Source organism: Ovis aries, chromosome 2 (genome assembly GCF_016772045.2).
Source record: "Ovis aries strain OAR_USU_Benz2616 breed Rambouillet chromosome 2, ARS-UI_Ramb_v3.0, whole genome shotgun sequence".
Lineage (NCBI taxonomy): Eukaryota > Metazoa > Chordata > Mammalia > Artiodactyla > Bovidae > Ovis > Ovis aries.
Window position 1 is genome coordinate 212,172,393 of NC_056055.1, and position 25,077 is coordinate 212,197,469.

At 39.1% G+C, this 25,077-nt stretch overlaps 1 protein-coding gene across 2 annotated transcripts in view; it reads left to right on the forward strand.

Annotated features, from left to right (window-relative positions):
• Positions 1–451: 451 nt before the first annotated feature.
• CPS1 (carbamoyl-phosphate synthase 1) overlaps positions 452–25,077 on the forward strand; it is a 191,534-nt gene continuing 166,908 nt past the window's right edge. The window contains exon 1 of one of the 2 annotated variants that reach the window (XM_042244190.1): positions 452–606. The gene's annotated coding sequence lies outside the window, so the exon portion shown is untranslated. Of the gene's footprint in view, positions 607–11,484; positions 11,554–25,077 lie in introns of those variants that run through there. The other variant, XM_060410396.1, reaches the window with a different exon arrangement.

Consider the following 25,077-nt stretch of genomic DNA (forward strand, 5'->3'; position numbering starts at 1 on the left):
AATATTTACTAAGTTTTGGTCTACTGTTTTCTATATCCTTTCTTTATTTCTATAAATATTTGCCCTATACTCTTTTGTGGAAAAGTAACTACTTTATAAACAAATTTTAAGTCCTGCTTACTCATTGATATTAACCTAAGGAAAATCCAGGAATAGACACATTGAACTTTTCTACCTAATTCCTTTAAATTAGTCTTCTTACTGTAAAAATACTGTTCTCAGCAGTTAAAGGTTTGTCTGTATCAAAGGTTAATACAGTTTATTGGTGCATAATCTTCAAAGAGAGTCTTAAAGTCTACAAATCAGAGAACTAGCACAGGGATGGGTCAGAAGTTCAGGGTGCAGTCATATGTGTGACTTATGGCAAGGTAAGGTTTCTATTTGTCAGTGATAAGATGGGTAGGCTAAGAGCAGCCCCATTCATAAATTTGGTCTGGGTCAAATCCAATTCATAGATATTCAACCAACAGAAGTGTGAGTTGCAATTGTTCATGGCCTTGAACTGCTCCACGTTGGATCCTGGGAAATCAATGTGGCTTTGTTTAGCACTGACTGCCTGAAAGGACCATAAATCAGGAGCTTCCATATACACCTTTTATTGTCAAGGTAATGGCAAAGAAAAATGATAGCAGTTATTACTCTTACGCAGTTTAGCCTTTTTCCTTTCTCATTGATGTTTCTTCCAGTTTTCTTTCCTTTCTTTTTATAATCTGACTGATGGGAGCATATAGCTCTTGAATTTTTTCTAGAGGACGATGTTATACAAAACAGTACATGGTTCTTAGAGGGATCTTAAATAATTTTATTTGTTGAAACACATTCTGGGTATGCCACATTTTGAACTTGTCCACCAAGTGATTATCCAAAATGGGAGTTTTTCATTTTTGATAGCTGCAAGCCATCTTCTATAATTTCATATCATAATTATATATCAGACTCAGACCATTATACATTCTATTAATGTGGTTGGGATTTGTTTATTTTCCCCTATACAGCATGTTTACTAACCTCTTATGGTTGTGCAGTGATAGTTTAACCAGCACCACCATCAATGAGGTTTTGTGTATTCATGATACCCTGACAAGTTGATATGTTGTGATCTGTTGTGTCTTACAGGTAATTGATCACTAACAATTAAGACACCCAAGACTGTGAAAGATTTTGTTTTTCAGTTAGATTGGACTCACAGTAATTCTTTGGATGATGTTACTGCCACTTTATTTGGGGGAAGAAATAGTAGTGCTGAAGTCATTTGTCTTACATTTTTATGCTAAGTGCTAATTATTACCTAATATCTGGTCACTTCCTTTTAGTTAAAAAAACCATAATTTTTTAGCTGAGTACATGCATAGTTAGAATAAAGACCATATAAAAAATTAAAAAAAAAAAGAATAAAGACCATATTTCCAAGCTGTTCTTGTAGATAGGTGTAGCCATTGACTAAATTCTGGCCAATGGGATGAAAGCGGAAGTGGTATGTGCAATTTATAGGAAATATTTTTAAAGGGAGAGAGCATGCTCCTTTGTCATCTTTCCCTTTTTCTGTTGACTGAAGTATGGCTATGATGGCTGCGTCTCCAGCAATCTCCTTGGGCCATGAGATAACTTTGGTAAAAGAAGTCACTTAAGAAATGGAACTAGCTTCCTGATTCTGTGCAGCCTTCCACCAGCCCAGCTTCTTAATGAATGTGAAAGAGAACCATGTTTCTAATTTGTTAAACTTCCACTACTATTTCTCTGGACCTAATTCTCATTATAATGAAATCCAAGCAAAAGAAAGGTTGAGAATGGAAAGTAATGAGTCCAAGATTCCTAGAACTCAGACCAAAACTTCTGATTTCTGAACCTTTCCACGTAGATGACCCAAATTTAACTCATTAGCTTCTTGTCCAAATTTGCTCCTATTATGTTCTTCATCTCTGTTAATTCTAAACTAAACCTTGAAAGATCTTTAGTTCTTTTCCTTCTCATGCCGTTATGAGAGAATTTACTATAGTCAAGAAGATTTTCTCCCTGAATTGGTCTTGAAAAAATCAGAATACATCCTTGATTGAGTCTCTTGATCAGTTTCTGTAGAAAAATAAATGTACTTACCAAGTTGTGTCCAGTTGTTACTTGTAATTTGTATACCTACTCCAATTTTTCTGGCATCATAAGTTAATTCTACCTAAAGAGGCAGAGTTGCTATTTAATACTCTAATTCAGTGTTTTGAGACCTGATTGCGTTTTGCCCAAGGTGTGACCATTGCTTTCTGAAATTACAAATAAGTTATGTGAAAATTCCCTGAGATGTAAAGAACATATGTATCTAAATTTCTCTAATATACTTCATATTTCTGATGCAATTCTGAAAGTAAAACTGTTTAATGCATCTCTTTGGCATCACTTCTAAGCATTAAATGAAGAAAAATATTAGAGCTAAAGTCTGAAGTATGAGAATTTACAAAATTTTCTTTCCTAGAAAGTTATGTTAAAGGAAATGTTAGTAGTTAGGCTTAGGTCTAGTCTGCATAACAATTGTAGTGGACATCTATCATTATTTATAGCTGCCGATTAGTTTCTAAACTACTTTTCTGTCTATGGAAAAGCTAATTTATCAAAAGTATGTCTTATTTTAGTTGGATTTTGAGCTCATATTCTCAGCTTTTGGATGTAGCTGAGTACCAGACGTATGACCCAAGGCTTACCATCAGGTGAACCTGAAAAAGACTTCAGTTCAGAAGTGGGCATTACAAAGCATCAGTGGAGTTGGCACTTTTCTGATATAAGTATTGGCAAAGATATTTGGCTTTAGGAAAGGGCAATGAGCTTTGGAAAAGTTCCTTATGAAAAAGTGCCATTGGTTTTGGTGGTTATAGTGATATTGTCAGAGATGAGTTTCAGTGTACAATGTTCAGAGAGAGCAATGACAGCTGTGGTTTCTCACTGGCTCAAGTTTCTACCATGTTCCTGGAAGCACATCCTTATGTTTATTTTTTTATATGCTTATATATTTTTTTCTTATGCTTATTTTTATATCCTTCAAACCAGTTCTGAGAACTACAAATTATTATTTATTATTGATATTTTATCAGTTGTTAAATTTATTCTTGTATCCTAGTTCATGCTACGATGGTGATATATGCTTTGGTATTGATTTTGGCTAAATTTATATGATTTTAAAACATATACATATAAAACAGATGCATGTATTTATTTAACAGGTTTATTGAGTTATAGTTGATACCCAATTCTGTCACTACAATCAAGATAATGAATATGTCCATCACCCCCAAAGTTTCCTTACGCCCTTTTGTAACTTCTCCTTTTATGTAGCTTTTTGGATCCGTGGATCTTATCATATTTTTAGGTAATTCGAAAGAAAGAGCGTATCATTTGATGAGACCTCAAATGGAAAAATAGCATGCCAAATTAAAACCTCTTATAATCTATGGCTCTTATGAGAAGCTTGTGCTCCATTTCACTGGGCAAAATTTGACTTGAGAAAAGCAGTTCTGAGAGATTGAGGGGAATAATTAAATCAAATGAAAAAATACTATTTAATGAACAATCAAGGTAGTTAATCTCTTACTTTTTATTGTAAACAACTTAAGGCCATCATGGCATCTCAATATCTGAGTGATCTTCAGTGAAGTAAGATGAGAATTTCTTTAGGAGATGGGAGACCCAAGTTCAAGAACCCATCCCAAGACTAACTAACTTTGAGATATTGAACAGCTCACTTTTCTTATCTGAGATTCTGATCTGCTGTCTTCAGCATGGACTGGATATTGGAGAGTTTCTTAGGCTTGAATCTGTCTTTAGATAATTATCTGGAGACATTTTCTTTTTTAACCTCAAACCAGCAGTCTTTATTTTAAGACAGAGTAATTTGGAGTTTTTCTACTTTAGATCCTAGAGTCCAAGAAAGTTCCTGGAAAGGTGAGCTGACTAAATTCTGCATACATTTAAGGAAAAAATGCTCATGTAGACATGTATATAAACTGCTTGCTGTTATTTCCTGCAGTGGGTATGCTTGAGAGTGAGGGCAGTGTAGGGCAGGAAAATTTTTTTTTTATTTTTTCTGACCTGTGATGTTTATCCTTTGCTGTTTATCAGAGCCAAGGGCCCCATTGTGCAAAACAAACATGTGCTTAGTGGAGGCCAAAATCCAGCTGTACACACAATTATGAAGTAAATGAAGGTGCATTCTGCAGTGATTGTTACTATTTGTATGTTCCCTGAAGTTTTGATATAAGAAATTTAGTGATACTCATAGGTAAACATTCCTGCCACAACAACTGTCAGAAAATAGGCAGTCAATGAATATTATTTTCCTGAGCATTGAAGAATTGATGCTTTTGATCTGTGGTGTTGGAGAAGACTCCTGAGAGTCCCTTGGACTGCAAGGAGATCCAACCAGTCCATTCTGAAGGAGATCAACCCTGGGATTTCTTTGGAAGGAATGATGCTAACGCTGAAACTCCAGTACTTTGGGCACCTCATGCGAAGAGTTGACTCACTGGAAAAGACTCTGATGCTGGGAGGGATTGGGGGCAGTAGGAGAAAGGGACAACTGAGGATGAGATGGCTGGATGGCATCATGGACTCGATGGACATGAGTCTGAGTGAACTCCAGGAGATGGTGATGAACAGGGAGGCCTGGTGTGCTGTGATTTATGGGGTTGCAAAGAGTCGGACACGACTGAGCGACTGAACTGAACTGAACCTTCATTTTCTTCTATGTCTTGCCCCACAACACGTACTATGCTATTTATCCTTCTAAATATTGTTCTCTCTTCATCCATATTTCTCAGTTAAAATCTACCTCTGGCTCTGATTCTTTTTTAAACTTTTTTTTTTTAACTAAAACTTACCTGCTGTATATATTTTTCCTTCTTGGACCCATTAGGTAACTAGCTAATAGAACGAAAGGGCAATTTATTTAGAGACAAAGTATTAACTTAGCACATAGTTATTGAGTGCTTACTATGCTAGGTAATATTCTAGTGAGGAGGATACCTTTGGGAACAATGCAAATAACAGTTTCTGTCTACATGGAGCTTACATTCTAAATGGTGAAAAGTAGGGATTTGAATCAGTAATAGATATTTCACTTTTGCTGTCCCCAAGTCCATTTATCTACCTTCTTATTTAATGGTAACTGTACCCCCAATTTTTCTATGGCAAACTTGTCATCTTCCTTTGATTAAAGTCTTAGTGGAACTGAGCCCCAAGCTACTCCTATCTCCTTGAGCCATTTGGGGCACATGGCCATGCTGGACCAATCAAGTGCTTCATCAAACTGCATAATGAACTGAAAATTATTGGAATGAATTCAACTCAAAGATGGCACTCTGACAAAGGCCACTGACTCCTGTAACCTAGAACCTCAGAGTTTAACTAATTTCCTATTAATTCCAAAGGCTTTATTCTTTGACTGCTCCTTCTGTGCAATTTTCCTTCAATATTTCTTGTTTAAGTTATTGAGTTTTGCGTTGCCTGGAAACCAGTAATCCTAACTATACTAAATTGGTTAAGTAAGAAGTATCACATTTCTTTACCTCTCATTATTAACTTAAATTCAACTCAATCTTACCCACTGTATTGAGTGAGTTAGTGAGTGAGTGAAAGTCGCTCATCCGGGTCCGACTTTGCGACCACATGGACTATATAGTCCATGGAAGTTTCCAGGCCTTTCCCTTCTCCAGGAGATCTTCCCAACCCAAGAATCAAAGCAGGGTCTCATGTATTACAGGCAGATTCTTTACCAACTGAGCTATGAAGGAAGCCCATCCACTGTTTTGGCAGGAAATTAATTTTTATTAGCAAGTCCTCCTTCCTTTTAGGATAAAAACTCAGGAGGTTCCCATTGTCTTCAGCCACTTGTGTGCATGGGTCATTGTTGAAATATCCACTACCCCAGCATCTGTGCCATTCCAGGGATAAGGAAATCTTTGGTGTGGCTGGACATGCTGAGTTAGGGTTCAGCTTCTACAGATACACCATGTAAAACTTAGTATATATAAATATATATAATTTCTCTGAAACTTTGTACTCTCCCGGTAATTATTCTGATGCAAAACCTCTCTCAGACAGTTAACTTATCTGAGAGCCTATGCAATCTTCTAAGAACAAAGGGCAAACTCTCATGTTCATTCTGTCTTGTTCCCTCACCTGTCCTCTCTAAATGATCCTGGGTTTGTGTAGTGAACTGGGAACAATTCAATTATTTATTCACTTAGCATGCATTTATGAAGTTTTGGTTCTGTTGGAGGCCCTGTATGAGGCTCTGGAATTACAAAGAATAATTTATCACAGTTTCTGCTTGACTGTGACTCATAGTCAGAGGGAGGGAAGTTGGGTAGCAGCAACATGATGGCTAAATAATCAAATAGCTATTATGGCAGTGATAAGTGCTGCAATAGGCATATGAAAGTAAGCAAGATGGGAACAAGAAAGAAGCTCTTGAATCTGTTTGGAGATGTCCAAGGATGGTGTGCAGAAAGAAAGGATAGCTGGGCTGAGTCATAGGGAACAAATAGAAGTTTGGTTAATATACAGGTAGAGTAAGAGAAGGTCTTCTCTGGTGGCTCAGCTGTCACCAGAAGAATCTGTCTGCCAGTGCAGGAGACACGGGTTCGATCATTAGATCAGGAAGATCCCCTGGAGGAGGAAATGCAGCCCACTCCAGTATTCTTGCCTGGAAAATTCCACGGACTGAGGAACCAGACAGGCTACAGTCCACAGTGTCTCGAAAGAACTAGACATGACTTAGTGATCGAGAATGCTCCGAGTGAGAGTAGTATACATTCCAAGCAAAGTAAAAGACAGAGGCAAAGACACACATACAAGGGAGAGAGAGAGCTGAGAGGGCAATGGAGGAAGAGGAGGAGGAGGAGGGGGCTGGGAAGGGGAGATGAGCGGATAGCAGAAGTGGCCTGTGCTAGAAAACACAGATAATCCAAGATGAAGAATTGGGGAGAAGAATTCACGGGGGGATCATGGGAAATGAGCCTGGAAAGGTAGGCAGAGGACAAAGCATAGTGGGTGAAGGATGACTTTTATAATTAAGTTGTCCTATGTGAAAATTCAAGTTCTGCCCCTTTGGTGCTGTCAAATCAATAAAGACACTTAACCCAATGTCCTTATCTATAAAGGGAAAAAGGTAGCTGTACCTCCTTTTTAACATTATGCAAGGATTACATGGATTCATGAATGTAAAGTACTTAGAATGGTGCCTGCCACATAGCAGAATCCAAGAAATGTTTCTCTCCCCCCTACCCCGCACACACCTTAGAATTTATCACAAAAGCCATAAGAGCTGAAGGTTGCTGATAAAAAGTGCTTGGTGGATGCATTTGGGAAGCAGTGAAAAATTGATTGAAGAGAGAGGATGAAGCTGGCTTAAAGAGAGCCTTTGAAGCTGGGTAGAAGTCTTTGTGAGTTAAAGTCACACGCTTAAACATTATTTAATTGAAAGCATAGTATTAAAAATGAAAACGGGAATCGATGATACAAATTGCAACAATCTTGTTAGCTAACCAATCAATACTGTCATCTATCCCTGATGTTTCTATTAGGTAAAGACCAAAATATCTACTAGTTTCAACTTTTACAGTATTGTAGGATTAGTATAGATAGGATATTTATATTTGAAGTTTCACTTAAAATTAAGCCCTGATATTTTTTTTCAGTCACTTGACAGCCATTTTTTCTGTATTTTTTCGTACTTACTTTCTTCCCCTTAGGAAATCATTGTTAACAACTTGATGCGTTTCCCTCCCATATATTTCTCTACATTCATAAAACTGTATACAAATAAAACCACCTATACTAAATTACTGTTGTTCATTTTCCCAGAAATAGAATAACCATATATGTTTCTTTGTAACTTACTTCTATTATACAAAAATCCATCAAGGACATCCAGCTAATCATAGGACTCCCATAATATGGAATGGTATGCACATATTGAAAACTGATTATAGAATCTTTAGATCTATAACAGACCTTAGAGATTACCTAGCTTAGCAACTCCCAAAGATATGTTTCCCTGGTTTAATTATTTTGCTAGTAGACAGAGGTTTTAAACATAAGAGAAGTATTGAAAACTCTATTAGAGATTCCTCTGGCAGTGGTGGGGAATTTGAAACCGTCTTTCAAGACTCAACTCTAATCTTATTTCCCTTGGGGAAGCATTCCCTGATACTCCTGACTGGGATAAGTTACCCTCTTATGTGTCCAAATACACTTTCTATTTGTTATTTGTTACATTCACTGGCATGATATAAAGAAATTATTAGTTATTAATAAACTGCTTATTGTCCATCTTTTCTGCCCATTGTATTTTCAATACCTAATACAATGCTTGACAGATTAAAAAAGACTCAAAAATGAATGAATGAGCAGGGGAATTTTTGCAGGGGGTTGATTATACAGATGTTGAAATTTAATGCCGCTGAGTGGAAGTGAAGGATGAGTCAGTAACAAGAAGGTTTCATCAGGGACTCAGAGACTGATATTTTGTTTGTGAGTTCATGGCAGTTAAAGTTATATTCCTTAATATTTTAGGGACATATCCTGATCTTTTCAGGGCTTCCCAGGTGGCGCTAGTGGTAAAGAACCCTGCTGCCAATGCAGATAACGGAAGAGGTATGGGTTCGATTCCCTGGAGGAGGACCCAGCAACCCACTCCAGTATTCTTGCCTGGAGAATCCCATGGAGAAAGGGGCCTGGCGGACTACAGTCCATGAGATTGCAAAGAGTCAGACACGACTGAGAGACTGAACACACACACACACAAGGGCTAACTGAATGTGAGTTAGGAAAGAAAAGAATGAATTTTTAAAAAGTGCTAGCTTTTACAGCTTGGGGTGATTGGGAAAATAGTAGAGAGGAGAGCAGTTAACATGCAGAGGGCTATTTATGGGCAAAGGAGAGAGGAAATTATTTTATGTTTGGCTTTATGCATATTTAAATTTATCATGATGATGTGATGTCCAAGTTTAGGTTTTTCAAAGGAGTTAATGTGCAAACAGGACTGGAAACATAAAGTCAGCTGTTCGTGTAGCCATGAGAACAGAACCCTCCACTTCCAGGAATAAAGTCTGTGCATCTCTGACTCCTGTAGTTTCCTTGTACATAGGAACCATGCCTTATCCACCTTTCAGATTCCTAAGGCTTAGCACTTAGTAGGTGCAAGAGAAGTCATTCTGACAATAAATGGAACTGAAGTTTAGCGAGATAAGAGTAGAGTGCTAAGAAAGTCCCACTTTTCCCTGGAACTGGTTCAAAATTTCATCTTCATTTTTTTAAGGCTCTGCCAGCATAAACCTATTTTAGAGGCTACCTCTTTATGTAACCAGAGATCCCAGCATATATTGCCTTCTGTCAGGTTTATATGACTAGGGAAGGGTTGTTTTCATTTGCCTCCTTTGGTTGTTGGGTTTATTGCATTACTTAAGTCCTAAATATTGGCATCTTGAAAGAAAACAATGAAAAACATCTAAGTCTGCATTTCCCTTTGATTCTGAAAAAAAAAAAAAAAAAGAAAAAAGAAAAACTCTGGAAAGATAGTATTCCAGAATATTTTTGCTTACTTTTCACTACTTAATCAATACATTCACCAGCAGCGAAAGACAGAATGTTTTCCTTCACAGTGAGAGCAGAAACTAGGTTAGACGCCCTGATAATAAGTGACAGTATTGTGGAGATGGATGGGGAGGGGGAAACTACAGATTTTATTTGGTTTCATCTTAACTGCATTTATTCTGTCCCCTTTTTATTGCCCATTCATTGCTCCATGTCAGTTCAGTTCTATTCTATTTCAACTTGAGATATACACACAATATAATGCTAGGCATTTTCACTCAAAGCATTTTCAGATCTTGTCACCAGCTAAATTCTCTCCTTATGGATTTCAAGTTTCCTGTAATGAATTTTAAGGATTTTAAGCTCCTACTTTTTCAAACTTGTAGACTTTAAACATTTTATTAAAAATGCATGACTGTAGTATCTGGGTAAGGATTGTCTGTCTGTGTGCTCAGTTGCCCAGTAGTGTCTTGCTATTTGTGGCCCCATGGACTGTAGCCCACCAGGTTCCTCTGTCCAGGGATTTCCCAGGCAAAAAAACACTAGAGCGGGTTGTTTCCTTCTTCAAGTGATCTTCCCAACCCAGGGATAGAACTAGTCTCCTGCATCTCCCGCACTGGCAAGCGGATTCTTTACCGCTAGCACCAACTGGGTTACCACTTTATAATTATTCCATGATAGTTGATAGTAAACACAATTTAGGGATTTTCATAAAAGATGAGGTCACTTATCTAAAAGTTGTGAAAAATTATCAAACTCCTATACAGAATAGCTTGTTTATACTATTAAGTGCATACAATTTTTAATGGGTGGAGTTACTAAATTCTACATGAGTTCTAATCATGTCTGTGGAAAATGACAATTTGCTTTCCTAAATGCCACTGATTCTTAATAAGATAATTTGACTCATCATTTCTTCTATATTCACCGATAAAATTATTCCCTCTTCTCCACCAAATTCCCTCTTGATGTCACAATAATAGCAAAATGATTAAGCATTGACTAGAACGCAGCTAATCATTTTACATAAGGTAGGTACTCATTCGGAGAAGGCAATGGCAACCCACTCCAGTACTCTTGCCTGGAAAATCCCATGGATGGAGGAGCCTGGTGGGCTGCAGTCCATGGGGTCACTAGGAGTCGGACACAACTGAGCGACTTCACTTTCACTTTTCACTTTCATGCATTGGAGAAGGAAATGACAACCCACTCCAGTATTCTTGTGCGGAGAATTCCAGGGACAGGGGAGCCTGGTGGGCTGCAGTCCATGGGGTTGCACAGAGTCAGACACCACTGAAGCGACTTAGCAGCAGCAACAGCAGAAGGTACTCATTATGCTGATTTTACAGAGGAAGAAACCAAGGCTCATAAATGCTCATTGATTTGCTCAAATAAATGGTGGTATTAACATTCAAATTATTCAACTCCAGAGTCAGCACTTTTGACCACTATTGCCTCCCATTTCCCAGATAGTTGTCTTTGGTATACACATGAAAGACATGATGAGCGTCACAGTTACTGAAGCAAAGATTTTTTCTTTTGTTCTGGGCTGCTGTGAAGGGTGTTTACTTTGACTGAGAGTAGCTATCTTTTATTGAGTGTTTTCAATACTGTAAAGCCAACTTTACAATAGTGCTGTGGGGTAGGTAATAGTGTTTTTAATTTCTCAGATGAGGAAACCGAGCTTGAGTTTACATAGCTTAACCTCAAGAAGCAGTTGTGACTGGTGATGGTAAAGTCTGTAGATAAGTCAAGTTCCAAAATCTCCCTTTAGGATCCCAAATGTGCTTAGTTGCTCAGTCTGACTCTTTGTGTCTGACTGTGATCCTTTGGACTGTAGCCCACCAGGCTCCTCTGTTCATGGGATTTTTTAGTTAAAAGTACTAGAATGAGTTTCATTCTCCAGGTATCTTCCTGACCCAGGGATTGAACCTGTGTCTCCTGCTTTGCAATTGGATTCTTTACCCACTGAACCATCAGGTAAGCTAGCATCACAAATAGTGGCTCTGTTTTTTTTAACCTCAACTTCCATTTGCACTCTAGTTCTGAAGTGTGAGTAGCTGGCAACCACCTACTTCAGAATCAACTGCTGTGCTCAGTTGCTTAGTCGTGTCTAACTCTTTGCAGCCCCATGGACTATGGCCTGCCAGGCTCCTCTGTCCATGGAATTTTCCAGGCAAGAATGTTGGAGTGGTTGCCATTTTCTACTCCAGGGGATCTTCCCAACTCAAGGATCGAATCTACATCTCTTGAGTCTCTTGCATTAGTAGGCAGATTCAGCCGGAATGGTGGTTAAAAATGCAGCTCCCAGTTCCAACTGTAGCCATTCAAATTTAGTAGGTCCTGAGAGCGGCTCAAGACTGTATTTTAAACTATTATTCCGTGCCTTTTTTGTGCACAGTAAGCTTGGAAAACAGCTCTCTTACTTAATATCAGGAAAATGTTCATGAGAAAGGTAATGGCTTTTTAATCTTGATTCTTACTTAAGTATTACATATTCATTTTGAAAAACAAATGGTAATATTGTACTAAAAATTCTACCATGTCACCAGTTGAATAAAACTACAAGACTTGAAAGCTCTTTAAGACCTGACTTAAAATTTCTGGTTTCTGATATAGGAAAAATGATGACAGGAAGAGCAACTTGTATGCCCGTTGAAAGATCATGGCCTTGGGGCTGAAAGCCATAGGGAATTAATTTTAGCCAGAGTGGGCAAAGACAGGGAAAAAAAGTGTGAACTCTGCAGAACAGATAATTCTATGTTCAGTTTGAATTTTGAACAGAACTCTTCTGCCAATCCTTAGTTCCTGTGGTTTCTATTTAGCATTGTGTAATGGTCTCTCAATTGTCCAGTGATTTACTAGTTATTTTAGGATTTCTATTTCTTTGGTACATATCATCCCTGCCTACTGAAAAAGTGAACAATAAAAGTAATCAATTGGGAACATTTTAATGAGACAATCCAACCCGAAGCTTTGCATTCAAATATTTATACAAATTTGAGGAGGTTATGCCTCCAGCTTTGTTTCACTTGGCCTAAATGAATGAGAAAAAATTATAAGAAAAAGATCAGAGAATTTTTGGTAACTTGAGCAGCAAAAAACATCATTTAAGAGAAGTAGTTTATAGTAGAATATTCTTTGAACAGATGGTTTGTTTAAATTGTTTACAATATACTACCAAAAAGGATGTGGGAACAAGATTATAATTTGGTCTTGATTTGAAGTGAGACTAGCCATGTTGTTGGATGAACTGAAGGTTAAGATTTAAGCACAAATGGATGGTTATAACTCTATTTTTCTGATCCTCTATGTGGTACTCTAGACTGCATTCTTATGAGGTGGAGATTCTGAATATAATTTTTCCTATTTAACTGTTGAAAAAATCTACTTTTGTGCATTAGGTTATCAGCTTCTGGTCCCTAAGGCAGTGAAAAGAGGAGGGTTTACTGATTGGCTCACATGATGCTCTCTTCCTAGGGTACAGAGTTTTGTTAACTCTGAACACAGTTCTCTGGCAATCTTGATTAGTTAGGAGATCAAACCAGTCAATCCTAAAGGAAATCAACCCTGATTATTTGCTGGAAGGACTGTTGCTGAAGCTGAAGCTCCAATACTTTGGAAACGTGATGCAATGAGCTGACTCACTGGAAAAGACTCTCATGCTGAGAAAGATTGAAGTCAAAAGGAGAAGAGAGCTGGCAGAGGATGAGGTGATTAGGTAGCATCACCGACGCAATGGACAGGAATTTGAGCAAACTCCGGGAAACAGTGAAGGACATAGGAGCTTCGTGTATTGCAGTCCATGGGATTGCAGAGAGTCTCAACAACAGTTAGTTAACTCCAGATTTTTATGTCATGGTGTTTGTTTAAGGCCCTTGGGTTGGAAACTTTGGCATGTCATTTGTGTCGACTAGATCACAAAGAACCAAGAGAATTTTAAAGAAGTGTAATTAATTTTGGAGCACTTTCATGGTGGCTCAGATGGTAAAAAATCTGCTTGCAATTCAGGAGACCTGGGTTTAATCCCTGGGTTGGGAAGATCCCTTGGAGGAGGGCATGGCAACCCGCTCTAGTATTCTTGCTCGGAGAACCCCCATGGACAGAGGTGTCTGGTGAGCTACAGTCCATGGAGTTGCAAAGAGTCGGACACTGCTGAGTGACTAAGCAGCAGCAGCAAGCCTATCAAATATATAAAACCTTGATGAACTTTAATATAAACCATAGAATTGGGCTTCCCTGGTGGCTCAGATGGTACAGATCCGATTGCAATGCAGGAGACCTGGGTTCGATCTCTGGGTCAGGAAGATCCCCTGGAGAAGGTAATGGCAATCCACTCCAGTATTCTTGCCTGGAGAATCCCATGGACAGAGGAGCTTGGCAGGCTACAGTCCATGGGGTCACAAAGAGGCAGACACAACTAACACCTTTAATTAATTTTGGAAGGTTATATGACAACTCCAAACTTCAAAATAAAATAGCAAAGTCTGTAACATTGCCAAGTTTAAAGAGAAAATGTTCATTAGTCTAAGACCTTAGGGTCTTTTGGAAGGGGCCATGTCACTTGGAAAGTAGAAGATGAAAAAATTATTCTGAAGAATGGAGAGAGAACCTGAGAAAATGTTCAATGAATGGCTTTCAATGTAGCAGTCCTAAATAACTCTCTTGTTTTGAAATAGTGTTACATGAAACTGAAGTAGATGTATATTTTTCTTCCTGTTATTATTATTATTTTTGATTGTCCTGAGTGGCATGTGGGATCTTAGTTCCTTGACCAGGGTTTGAACCTGTGCTTCTTGCATTGGAAGTGTGAAATCTTAACCATTGGATCTCCAGAGAAGTCCCCTCCCTCCCATCTTTCTGTTAAAACTAGGGTGGTGACTAGAAATGGATACTTGTGCACAAGCAATAGCTAATAGTTATATCTTGCCTTTTAATTTGGAGTTTCTTAAATCAAGAAAGATAGATATCTAGATTTTCTTGTAGTGGTATGTATTCTGATGCTCATAATTCTGGGTTGTTTTATTCAATTAAATAGTTTATGGTTACTTTGAAGTTATTTATTTAAAATTTTGGTTTGCTGCTGCTGCTGCTGCTGCTAAGTCGCTTCAGTCATGTCCGACTCTGTGTGACTCCATAGATGGCAGCCCACCAGGCTCCCCGGTCCTGGAATTCTCCAGGCAAGAACGCTGGAGTGGGTTGCCATTTCCTGCTCCAAAACTTTGGTTTAAGAGCTGCTATTTCTAAATAAAAATATATGTTTACCAGCAAGTTTAGTACTAAAAATCATTCCTGTACATGGTACCTTATTCCAGTTCTATGAGTTTGACAACAGGTTTGGCTCACAGTTCAGTTGGGAAGATTTTTTTTTAATGATACACTATCCAGCCTTGACATTCTAAAAAACTAAGACCATGGCATCTGGTCCCATCACTTCATGGCAAATAGGTGGGGAAACAATGGAAACAGTGACAGATTTTATTTTGGGGGGGTTCCAAAATCACTGTAGATGGTAACTGCTGCCATGAAATTAAAAGATGCTTGCTCCTTGGAAGAAAAGCTATGACCAACTTAGAAGCATATTAAATAGCAGAGACATCACTTTGCTGACAAAAGTCTGTAATAGTCAAAGCTATGGTTTTTCTAGTAGTCATGTACAGATGTTAAGAGTTGGACCATAAAGAAGGCTGAGTGCTAAAGAATTGATGCTTTCAAATTGTGTTACTGGAAAAGACTTGAGAGTCCCTTGGATGGCAAGGAGATCAAACCAGTTAATCCTAAAGGAAATCAACCCTGAATATTCATGGAAGGACTGATGCTGAAGTTGAAGCTCCAATACTTTGGCCACCTGATGTGAAGAGCCAACTCCTTGGAAAAGACCCTGATGCTGGGAGAGATTGAAGGCAGAAAAAGAAGGGGCGGCAGAGGATGAGATGGCTGGATACCATCACTTACTCAATGGATCTGAGTTTGAACAAACTCTGGGAGATAGTGAAGAATAGGGAAGCCTGGTGAGCTGCAGTCCATGGGGTCACAAAGAATTGGACATGACTTATAGACTGAGCAACAATTCAGCCTGAAGATCACACTCTTTTACCATGATTATCTGAGACTTCTAGGTAAAACAGGTCTTCATGAAAATGATCCTGCAAGATGTAATCTCAGTTATTGTCAAGGTCAAGTGGCAACCCTGTGAGTGTCAGTGACCGATGAAATTGTGAGGGGCAGGGGAGAGCAGTACAAAGAAGGGAAGTGACTTTGGGTGAAAGATTTTCTTCAGTTCAGTTCAGTTCAGTTCAGTCGCTCAGATTTTCTTGGAGAGTGGCATAACCACAAAGAACAAGAAACTCACATCAGCAGGCCTGTCATCATCCTTGCACTCTCTCAAATGGATGGAATCTTATGGACTCAAAGAGGACAAGGATGAACAGGGTTCCCAATATTCTGAAGGGTTAAACTTAGGTCAGAGATTTAAAACCAGCAACTTTTCATAAGTAGGCTGTCTTGAGATTGCAAAAATAACAATAACGACAATGATAAATTAACATGTCTATGACACTTATTCTATGCTGGATACTGTTCCATCTATGATGCATGGCTTCCCTGGTGGCTGAGATAGTAAAAAAAATCTGCCTGCAATGCAGGAGACCCTAGTTCAATCCCTGGGTTGGGAAGATCTGCTGGAGAAGAGAATGGCCATCCACTCCAATATTCTTGCCTGGAGAATCCATGGACAGAGAAGCCTGGTGGGCTACAGTCTGTGGGGTCTGTAAGAGTCAGACATAACTGAATGACTAACTCTTTCACTTTTTTTTCCTATAATGCATGCATGCTCATTCACTCAGTTGTGTCCAAGTCTTTGCGAATCTGTGGATGGTAGCCCAGCGGGCTCCTCTGTCCATGAACTTTTTCAGGTAAGAATAATGGAATGGGTTGCCATTACCTCCTCCAGGGGGGCTTCCTGACTCAGATATCGAGCCTGTGTCTCCTGAATTGGCCAGCAAGACTCTTCACCACTGAGTCACCTGGGGAGGCCTTCCATCTACAAATCACTCATTTAATTCTCACTATGATCCTATTGGGTAAGTGATGTCTTTTTTTTTTTTTTTAATTGGAGTATAGTTGATTTACAATGTTGTGTTCATTTCAGGTGTACCAGAAAGTGATTCTTTTATACATATTCGTATATTCATTATTTTTTAGTTTATCTCCTCTATAGATTATGAGAGTATTGAGTACAGTTCCCTGTGTATAGAGTGCATTGTTGTTGGTTATCTATCTTATAGATAATAATGGATAAGTAATGTCTTCATTCTGACTATACAGATGAGAAACTGAGGCAGAGAAAAGGCAAGTAGGCAATTTTCTGGAGTTCACATATTTAGTAAGTGGTGCAGTTAGGAACTGAACCAGTCAGTCAGACTCCTAAGTTCATGTTCCCAGTCACAAAACTGCACAAAGAACAGGATTCCTAAGGCATATCACCATGAAGTGAAGCTGTGCATGTCCAGATTCATAGGGCTGGAAGCAGTAGGAAGACGCTATATATCTGGATTTCCAAAGCAATAAAAAGTCATCTGCTTTCTGGAAAGGAATCATTTTGGGTTATTTCCTAGCTTTTCAATCCAGGGGTGTCTCAATATCTATTTCTGGAAAGCACCTGAGGGATCATGTACCAGCTGCCAGTGGCCAAGGGGGAAATCAATCAAATGATCATTAATAAGCACCTTGGGAACAGGTTCATTTCAGAGTTATCAAAAATGATCCTTTGTTCTTCTTTCTCTTCAAAAGAAAGCCGTTGGGGAAGAGGGAAACTAACTGTTAGAACTCTCTCTGTCTGGTTTAATCAGATAGCGGAACATTGAATCAAGCTGGTGTCCTTAACTGCCCTTTCTTAGCTGTTCCTTGATTAGGCCAAGAGAACTGTGAGTGACAGAACCATGCTGGATGTTCGTGCCACATATTCTGATGAGCTAGACCTCGACTGCTCCTTCTTAAAAGGAGCATTAGGATATCCTGTGGGGAAACGAGCAATGTTTCAAGTGCAAAAAGGCTACTTGAGAAGGGGCTGCCCACAGTGGCACATGCTTGCTTAGGTGCACAGCCAGCCCTGCAGTGACTGATGGATATACTTTTCTCTTCATCTGTACCGAGAAAAAGGATGAAGGGCACCTTTGAAGGAGGAGGGACCATGTATAATTACACCGTGTTCTTTCGTTTAAAGCCAATGTGTTCTGGAAAAAAAAATGACTGTCTACTGTAGTAACAATGACCAAATACACTAATATACATTGCTGTGGGTCAGATCTGTACATTTCTAGGATTATTCTGTGGGGACAAATTTATTGGATTGATTACATGCTTTCGTTAACTTGAAAGTATCTTAGCAGAAATAGGCAATGAGTCTCCAGGAGTTAATGCGCTTTACATGGAAATACAGAGTTGATAAGATATAGTAGAGCCAAAACTTACAGTCATAACTCAAATGTACAAAAATTATTGTTTATCTCTCTATTGTTGTTCAGTCTCTCAGTTGTATCCTACTCTTTGTGACCCCATGAACTTCAGCACACTGGGTTTCCCTGTCCTTCCCTGTCCCCTGGAGCTTGCTCAAACTCATATCCACTGAGTCAGTGATGCCATTCAGCCATCTCATCCTCTGTTGCCACCTTCTTCTCTCTCCTGCCCTCAATCTTTCCCAGCATCAGGGTCTTTTCCAAGGAGTTGGCTCTTCACATCAGGTGGCTAGAGTATTGGAGCTTCAACTTCAGCATCAGTCCTTCCAATGAATATTTAGGGTTGATTTCCTCTAGGATTGACTGGTTGGATCTCTTTGCTGTCCAAGGGACTCTCAAGAATCTTCTCCAGCACCACAATTCAATCCCCTACTCATTCCATTGTTTGAAAACTGTTACTTTTGCCACTTTAGCTTCAGTTACTTCCTGTCTATCCAGTCAAATTCTAAGGTTATCTTTCTGGCCTTTCTTTGATTGTCTCTAGACATGATCTCAGTTGCTGTGCAGCTTATGAGTAATCCTGCCACTGGGAGAGGAGTGTCTTGGACCTCCTGGTTTCCTCTGAGGTCGAGCGGGTCTTTCTAGCCTTTGGGCTTCATGTGCAGCATGTGGTGCTGACGTACTTGGCCTGACTCTCTTAGGACACAGGGCCTCTGAGCACTTCTGTGTTTTCCTTAGAGGATGCTCAAGAACTGATAGCTTTTTGTGCAAAAGATAGACTTTTTGGCACTCTAGGAGGCTTCCTCTGTCTCAACTGTATTGCCTTCCCCAGCCATTGTGATGGCCCTTGCACCATGTTGCTTTGGTGCCAGGCTGAATTTTCCTAAGAACTTGTGGTATTTCCTGGCTATGCTTTGAGAAACAAAACATTTGAATTCCTGCTGTGGGTATTTTAATTGCTCTTCAATTCTGGATTCTTAAACATAATGGGGTGGGTGGGTAGGAAGATTATGCATCCACCCATGTCAGTGTGCTATAAAATACCCATCTCCCTGGTGGCTCAGAGGTTAAAACCTCTGCCTGCAATGTGGGAGATCTGGGTTTGATCCCTGGGTTGGGAAGATCTCCTGGAGAAAGAAATGGCAACCCACTCCAGTACCCTTGCCTGGAGAATCCCATGGACGGAGGAGCCTGGTGGGCTACAGTCCACGGGGTCACAAAGAATTGGACACAACTGAGCGACTTCACTTTCACTTTCACTTCTGTAAGCCTCTCAAGGGGTTCATCTCCTTCTCTCCTGCACCAACCTCCCATTAAAGGCTTTATCCACCTTTTAGTATTGGAGAGACTGCATGTTTTATCCCTGTTCTAAGTTTTATATTATAAATACTATGCTGAGTCACTTAAACTCTGACGTGTGGGAACCCACAAGTTTGTTTTCTCACAATAATACCTGAAACCCTTGCTTTTCAGACTATTGTCTCAGCTACTGGCTTTTTTTTTTTTTAATGAGAACAGTATTATTATAATTATTTTGATTGTTATTATCTTTTTCACTGTTTATTTTTCTGTTTATAAATATTAATAAAGTTATATTCTGAGTGTAAGCATGTACTCCTACCCAAATTTATTGTCCGAGTGAGCAGGTTCTTTGTATTGTTTTAAATTTATTTTTAATGATTGTGTTGACTTCTGCCTGCCACACAACAGTGTGAATCAGCTACAGACACATATGTCTTCTCCCTCCTGAGCTCCCCTGCCCCGCCTCATGCTACCTTTCTTGGTTGTCACAGAGCACTGGCTTGAGCTCCCTGTGTCCATACAGCAGCTTCATTAGTCATATTACACATGGTCAGTTCAGTTCAGTTCGGTCGCTCAGTAGTGTCTGACTCTTTGTGATCCCATGAATCGCAGCACGCCAGGCCGGTAGTGCATACATATCAGTGCTTCACTCAGTTCGTCCCCCGCTCTCCTTCCCCTGCAGGGTCCAGTCAGTTCTGTATGTCTATTCTATTCTGTATGTCTATGCATCTCTATTTCTGCCCTGTAAATAGGTTCATCAGTACCATTTTTCTAGATTCCATATATATATGTGTGTTAATACATGAAATTTGCTTCTCTTTCTGATTTACTTCACCGTGCATTACAGGCTCTGGGTTCATCCATCTCAGTAGAACTGACTCAAATGCATTCCTTTTTATGCCTGACTGATATTTCATTGTCTATATGTACCACAACTTCTTTCTTTTTTTAATTTACATTTCTGTTGATTTTGAATTTTAGTAAATGGTGTAGGTCATATAGTTATCACATGATCATAACACAGAACAGTTTCATTGCTCTCCAAAACTCCCTTGTGCTCTCCTTTTGTAATGAAAAACTCCCCTTTCCTGAGCTGTCCTGTGCTTGGTTGACTGCTGAGTTCTGTCCGGCTTTTTGCGACCCCCAAGGAGTGTAGCCCTTCAGGCTCCTCTGTCCATGGGGATTCTCCAAGCAAAAATACTGGAGTGGGTTGCCATGCCCTCCTCCAGGGGCTCTTCCCAACCCAGGGACTGAACCCAGACTTCCCGTGTTGCAGACAGCTTCATTACTGACTGAGCCACCAGGGAAGTCCATGCATACTGGAGTGGGTAGCCCATCCCTTCTTCAGGGGGCCTTCCCGACCCAGGAGTTGAACCAGGGTCTCCTGCAGTGCAGGCAGATCCTTTTTTTCTTTAATTGGAGGCTAATTACTTTACAATATTGTGGTGATTTTTTGCCATACATCGACCTGAATCAGTCATGGGTGTACGTGTGTCCCCCTATCCTGAACCGCCCTCCCACCTCCCTCCCAACCCCATCCCTCTAGGTTGTCCCAGAACACCAGCTTTGAGTGCCCTACTTCATGGATTGAACTTGCACTGATAATCTATTTTATGTAGGGTAATATACATGTTTTAATGCTATTCTCTCAAATCATCCCACCCTCGCCTTCTCCCACAGAGTCCAAAAGTCTGTTCTTTACATCTGTGTCTCTTTTGCTGTCTTGCATATAGGGTCATTGTTACCATCTTTCTAAATTCCATATATATGCATTAATATACTGTATTGGTGTTTTTCTTTCTGACTTACTTCACTCTGTATAATAGGCTCCAATTTCATCTACCTCATTAGAACTGACTCAAATGTGTTCTTTTTTTGTTGTTGTTCTCATTTTTATTTATTTTTTAATCAATGCTTAGTCACTTATTTTTCACATTTTTTTTTTTCCATTTCAACACAGGTAGTCTCCGACTAACAAATTTACAATATTTTGACCTGAAAAAAAAAAGTGTGAAAAATAAATGATTTCCATTTCTTTATAGCAGTCATTTTCAAATTGTCCTCTAAGGAGTTCCATAGGGGTCTGAAGAGGTTCCTTGGGAGATGGGAGGGCTTGAGACTCTTTGACTGATTTTAGCTTTGAAGTGAAGCGAAGTCGCTCAGTCGTGTCTGATTCTTTGCGACCCCATGAACTGTGGCCCACCAGGCTCCTCCGCCCGTGGGATTCTCCAGGCAAGAATATTGGAATGGGTTGCCATTTCCTTCTCCAGGGGATCTTCCCGACCCAGGGATCGAACCCAGGTCTCCCACGTTGCAGGCAGACGCTTTAACCTCTGGGCAGATCAACAAATAAAACTGTAAAATATTTAATGTGTGCACTGTGTTGGTTTGATATTTGTACACATTGTGTGAAAGGCGTCCCACTACCTAGTTAATTAACACATCCATCACTATGAATATTTATCTTTCTTTTCTTCCCTTTTCTTTTCTGTCAGTCTTTTCTTTTTGTGAAGAAATTTGAATTCTCATCTCAGCAAGTTTAAATACACACTACTCCCTTTTTTCAAGTTTATTCAGGCCACTCATGTAGATGCCAACTCTGTAGAAACAATAAAATATTGCTCTGAGGTTGCAGATAAATAAATTGTGGTTGCTGTTTAGTCAGTGGTGTCTGACTTTTTGTGACCCCATGTACTGCAGCATGCCTGGGTTCCCCGTCCTTCATTATCTCCTGGAGTTTGCTCAGACTCCTGTCCATTGAGTCTAGGATGTCATCCAAAAATAGGGATGTTAATTAGTTAAAATGGTTTAGAATCTATTGGTCTCTGCAACCAGAAGACAATGCCACAGTATGTCTTTGAACTCCAAATCTCTTCAAAATGGGGCATGGTAAGAAGAAGGAGGACCATAAACATTGGGTTTGGCTTTTTTGTTTTGTTTTTATTTTATTTTTTAAAATTAATTTATTTGCTTTAATTGGAGGCTAATTACTTTACTATGTTGTGGTGGTTTTTGCCATACATCGACGTGAATCAGCCACGGGTGTACGTGCATCCCTCATCCTGAATCCCCCTCCCCGCCCCATCCCATCCCTCTGGCTTGTCCCAGTGCACTGGCCTTGAGTGCCCTGTTTCATGCATTGAACTTGGACTGGTGGTCTATTTCACATATGGTAATATACATGTTTCAGTGCTCTTCTCTCAAATCATCCCACCCTCGCCTTCTCCCACAGAGTCCAAAAGTCTGTTCTTTATATCTGTGTCTCTTTTGCTGTTTCGCATATAGGGTCATCATTACCATCTTTCTAAATTCCATATTTATGCATTAATATACTGTATTGGTGTTTTTCTTTCTGACTTACTTCACTCTGTATAATAGGCTCCAGTTTCATCCACCTCATTAGAACTAATTCAAATGCATTCTTTTTAATAGCTGAGTAATATTCCATTATGTATATGTACCACTGCTTTCTTATCCATTCGTCTGCTGATGGACACCTAGGTTGCTTCCATGTCCTATCTATTGTAAACAGTGCTGCGATGAACATTGGGGTACACGTGTCTGTTTTGATTCTGGTTTCCTTGGTATGTATGCCCAGCAGTGAGATTGCTGAGTCATATGGCAGTTCTATTTCCAGTTTTTTAAGGAATCTCCACACTGTTCTCCATAGTGGTTGTACTAGTTTGCGTTCCCACCAACAGTGTAAAAGTGTTCCCTTTTCTCTGCACCCTCTCCAGCGTTTACTGTTTGTAGACTTTTTGATGGCAGCCATTCTGACAGGTGTACAACTTGTTTATCCATTCATCTGCTGATGGATATCTAGGCTGCTTCCATGTCCTGCCTACTGTATTAATGAATAACACTGCAATGAACATTGGAGTACATGTATCTTTTTCAGTTATGGTTTTCTCAGGGTATATGCCCAGTAGTAGAAATGTAAATTGATATAGCCACTATGGAGAATAGTATGGGGTATCCTTAAAATACTAGGAATAAAACTACCATATGATCCAGCGCTGCCACTGCTGGGCATATACCCAGCTACTGAATTTCAAAAGGCAGTTTTGAATATCAAAGTTGAGGAATGACATTTTGTTTCTCTGCTGTTTTCATCCTCTCCTGGAAGAAAAAATGCAGTTGTTTGATTCAATGGGTAGAGTAAGAAACAGTAGAGACTACTGGGGAAGAAAATGCGTTAGTTACCATTTCAAAAATACTATCTTAGCTATGATACCTGTTTTTTTAACTTCACACACTTAAAATTTTTCTCTCTTCCTTTATTTTCCTTCTCTTTCTTTGATGACATTGAAACTTCCACATCTCTGGGTGGAGTTCTAAGCAACTGCAGCTTAAACTCTGCTCCCCCAAATCCGATTGCTGCCCATCTGTAGGCCATTTAAAATGAATGCTGCCTATGTGAGAGGCACTATTATGAGTTTTCATTTTCAGATGAGAAAACAGATTTCAACAGACTATGTCCAGTTTCACTCAGCTAGGAAGTGACAAAGCTGAGATTCAAACCCAGGTCTGTAATTTCCTCTCCAAAATTTCTAAAGATGACATTATACTGCTGTTTCCAATTCTAGTCTATTTCAAACTTACTACACAGACATTAAGCTAAATCCATCCTGAATACACTACAAGGAAGTTAATTTCCTATAAAAAGACTTTGCATATATACAGCTAAGAAATTACACACAAGTTTTAAATTTGAAAGAAAATCAGCTCTTCAGTTTCTAGTTATCTCAAAGTTTTTTTCTCGATATCTAAAAACATCATTCTGATTAAACAGTGCTTAGGTAACTCTTTAGATATGAGCTCCATTGACTGGCATATGATATACCTCTGGAGCTTATCAGCATGTCAAAGTACAAGAGTCTTTAAAATTCCTGGTAAGAGTCTTTAAAATTCCTGGTAAGAGTCTTTAAAATTCCTGGTAAGAGTCTTTAAAATTCCTGGTAAAATGCATCTGGTATCATTAAGAAAGGGAGTGGGTTTTAAAATGTGTCCATATGCCCTCAAGGAACACTGGAATTACAAATACCAACTGTATGGATTTACATCGTAACACCTTTTTAGAGAATTTAATTTGCCTGAAAGACCTTATATCCATTAAGAAGGAAATGAGAGTAAGACAGAAAGAACATAAGAATAAATTATTGGATGGAACACTTGAATAATTTTTAGATCACTTCTAAAAAATTATATAGCACAAGATAAATAAATATGAATAGGAAAAAAGTTTTTGTAGTATTAACAGGTGATTTCACTGTTTCAAGTAGTAGAAATGTCAGCAGTTGAAATCTGTGATAAATTTATGTCATATTTATGAACATACCAGAAACGCACTCCCTTCCTTAATGATACCAGATGCATTTTAACAGGAATTTTTAAGACTCTTGTACTTTGAAATGTTGATAAGCTCTATCTAGAGGTATATCATATATTATCTAAAAATGAATTATCAGGTTTAGATTTCTATTTCCTCAAGTCACCACCAAGTTCAGTTACAGCACATTGTTAAGGGGTTAATTTTCAAACCAATGAGTGGGGAGAAGGGCTACTGATAAGAGAACGAGACAAAAGCAATTATAATTGGTAAAGTTCTTTCCATGTGAATATTTTTCTTTTTTGTAATTGCTGTGTGTTCCAGAAAGAACAATCGCCTAATTTAGTTTGGTTGGAATAACAGGCATGTGCTGTGGGTGCTGTGCTTAGTCGCTCAGTTGTGTCCATTTGCAACCCC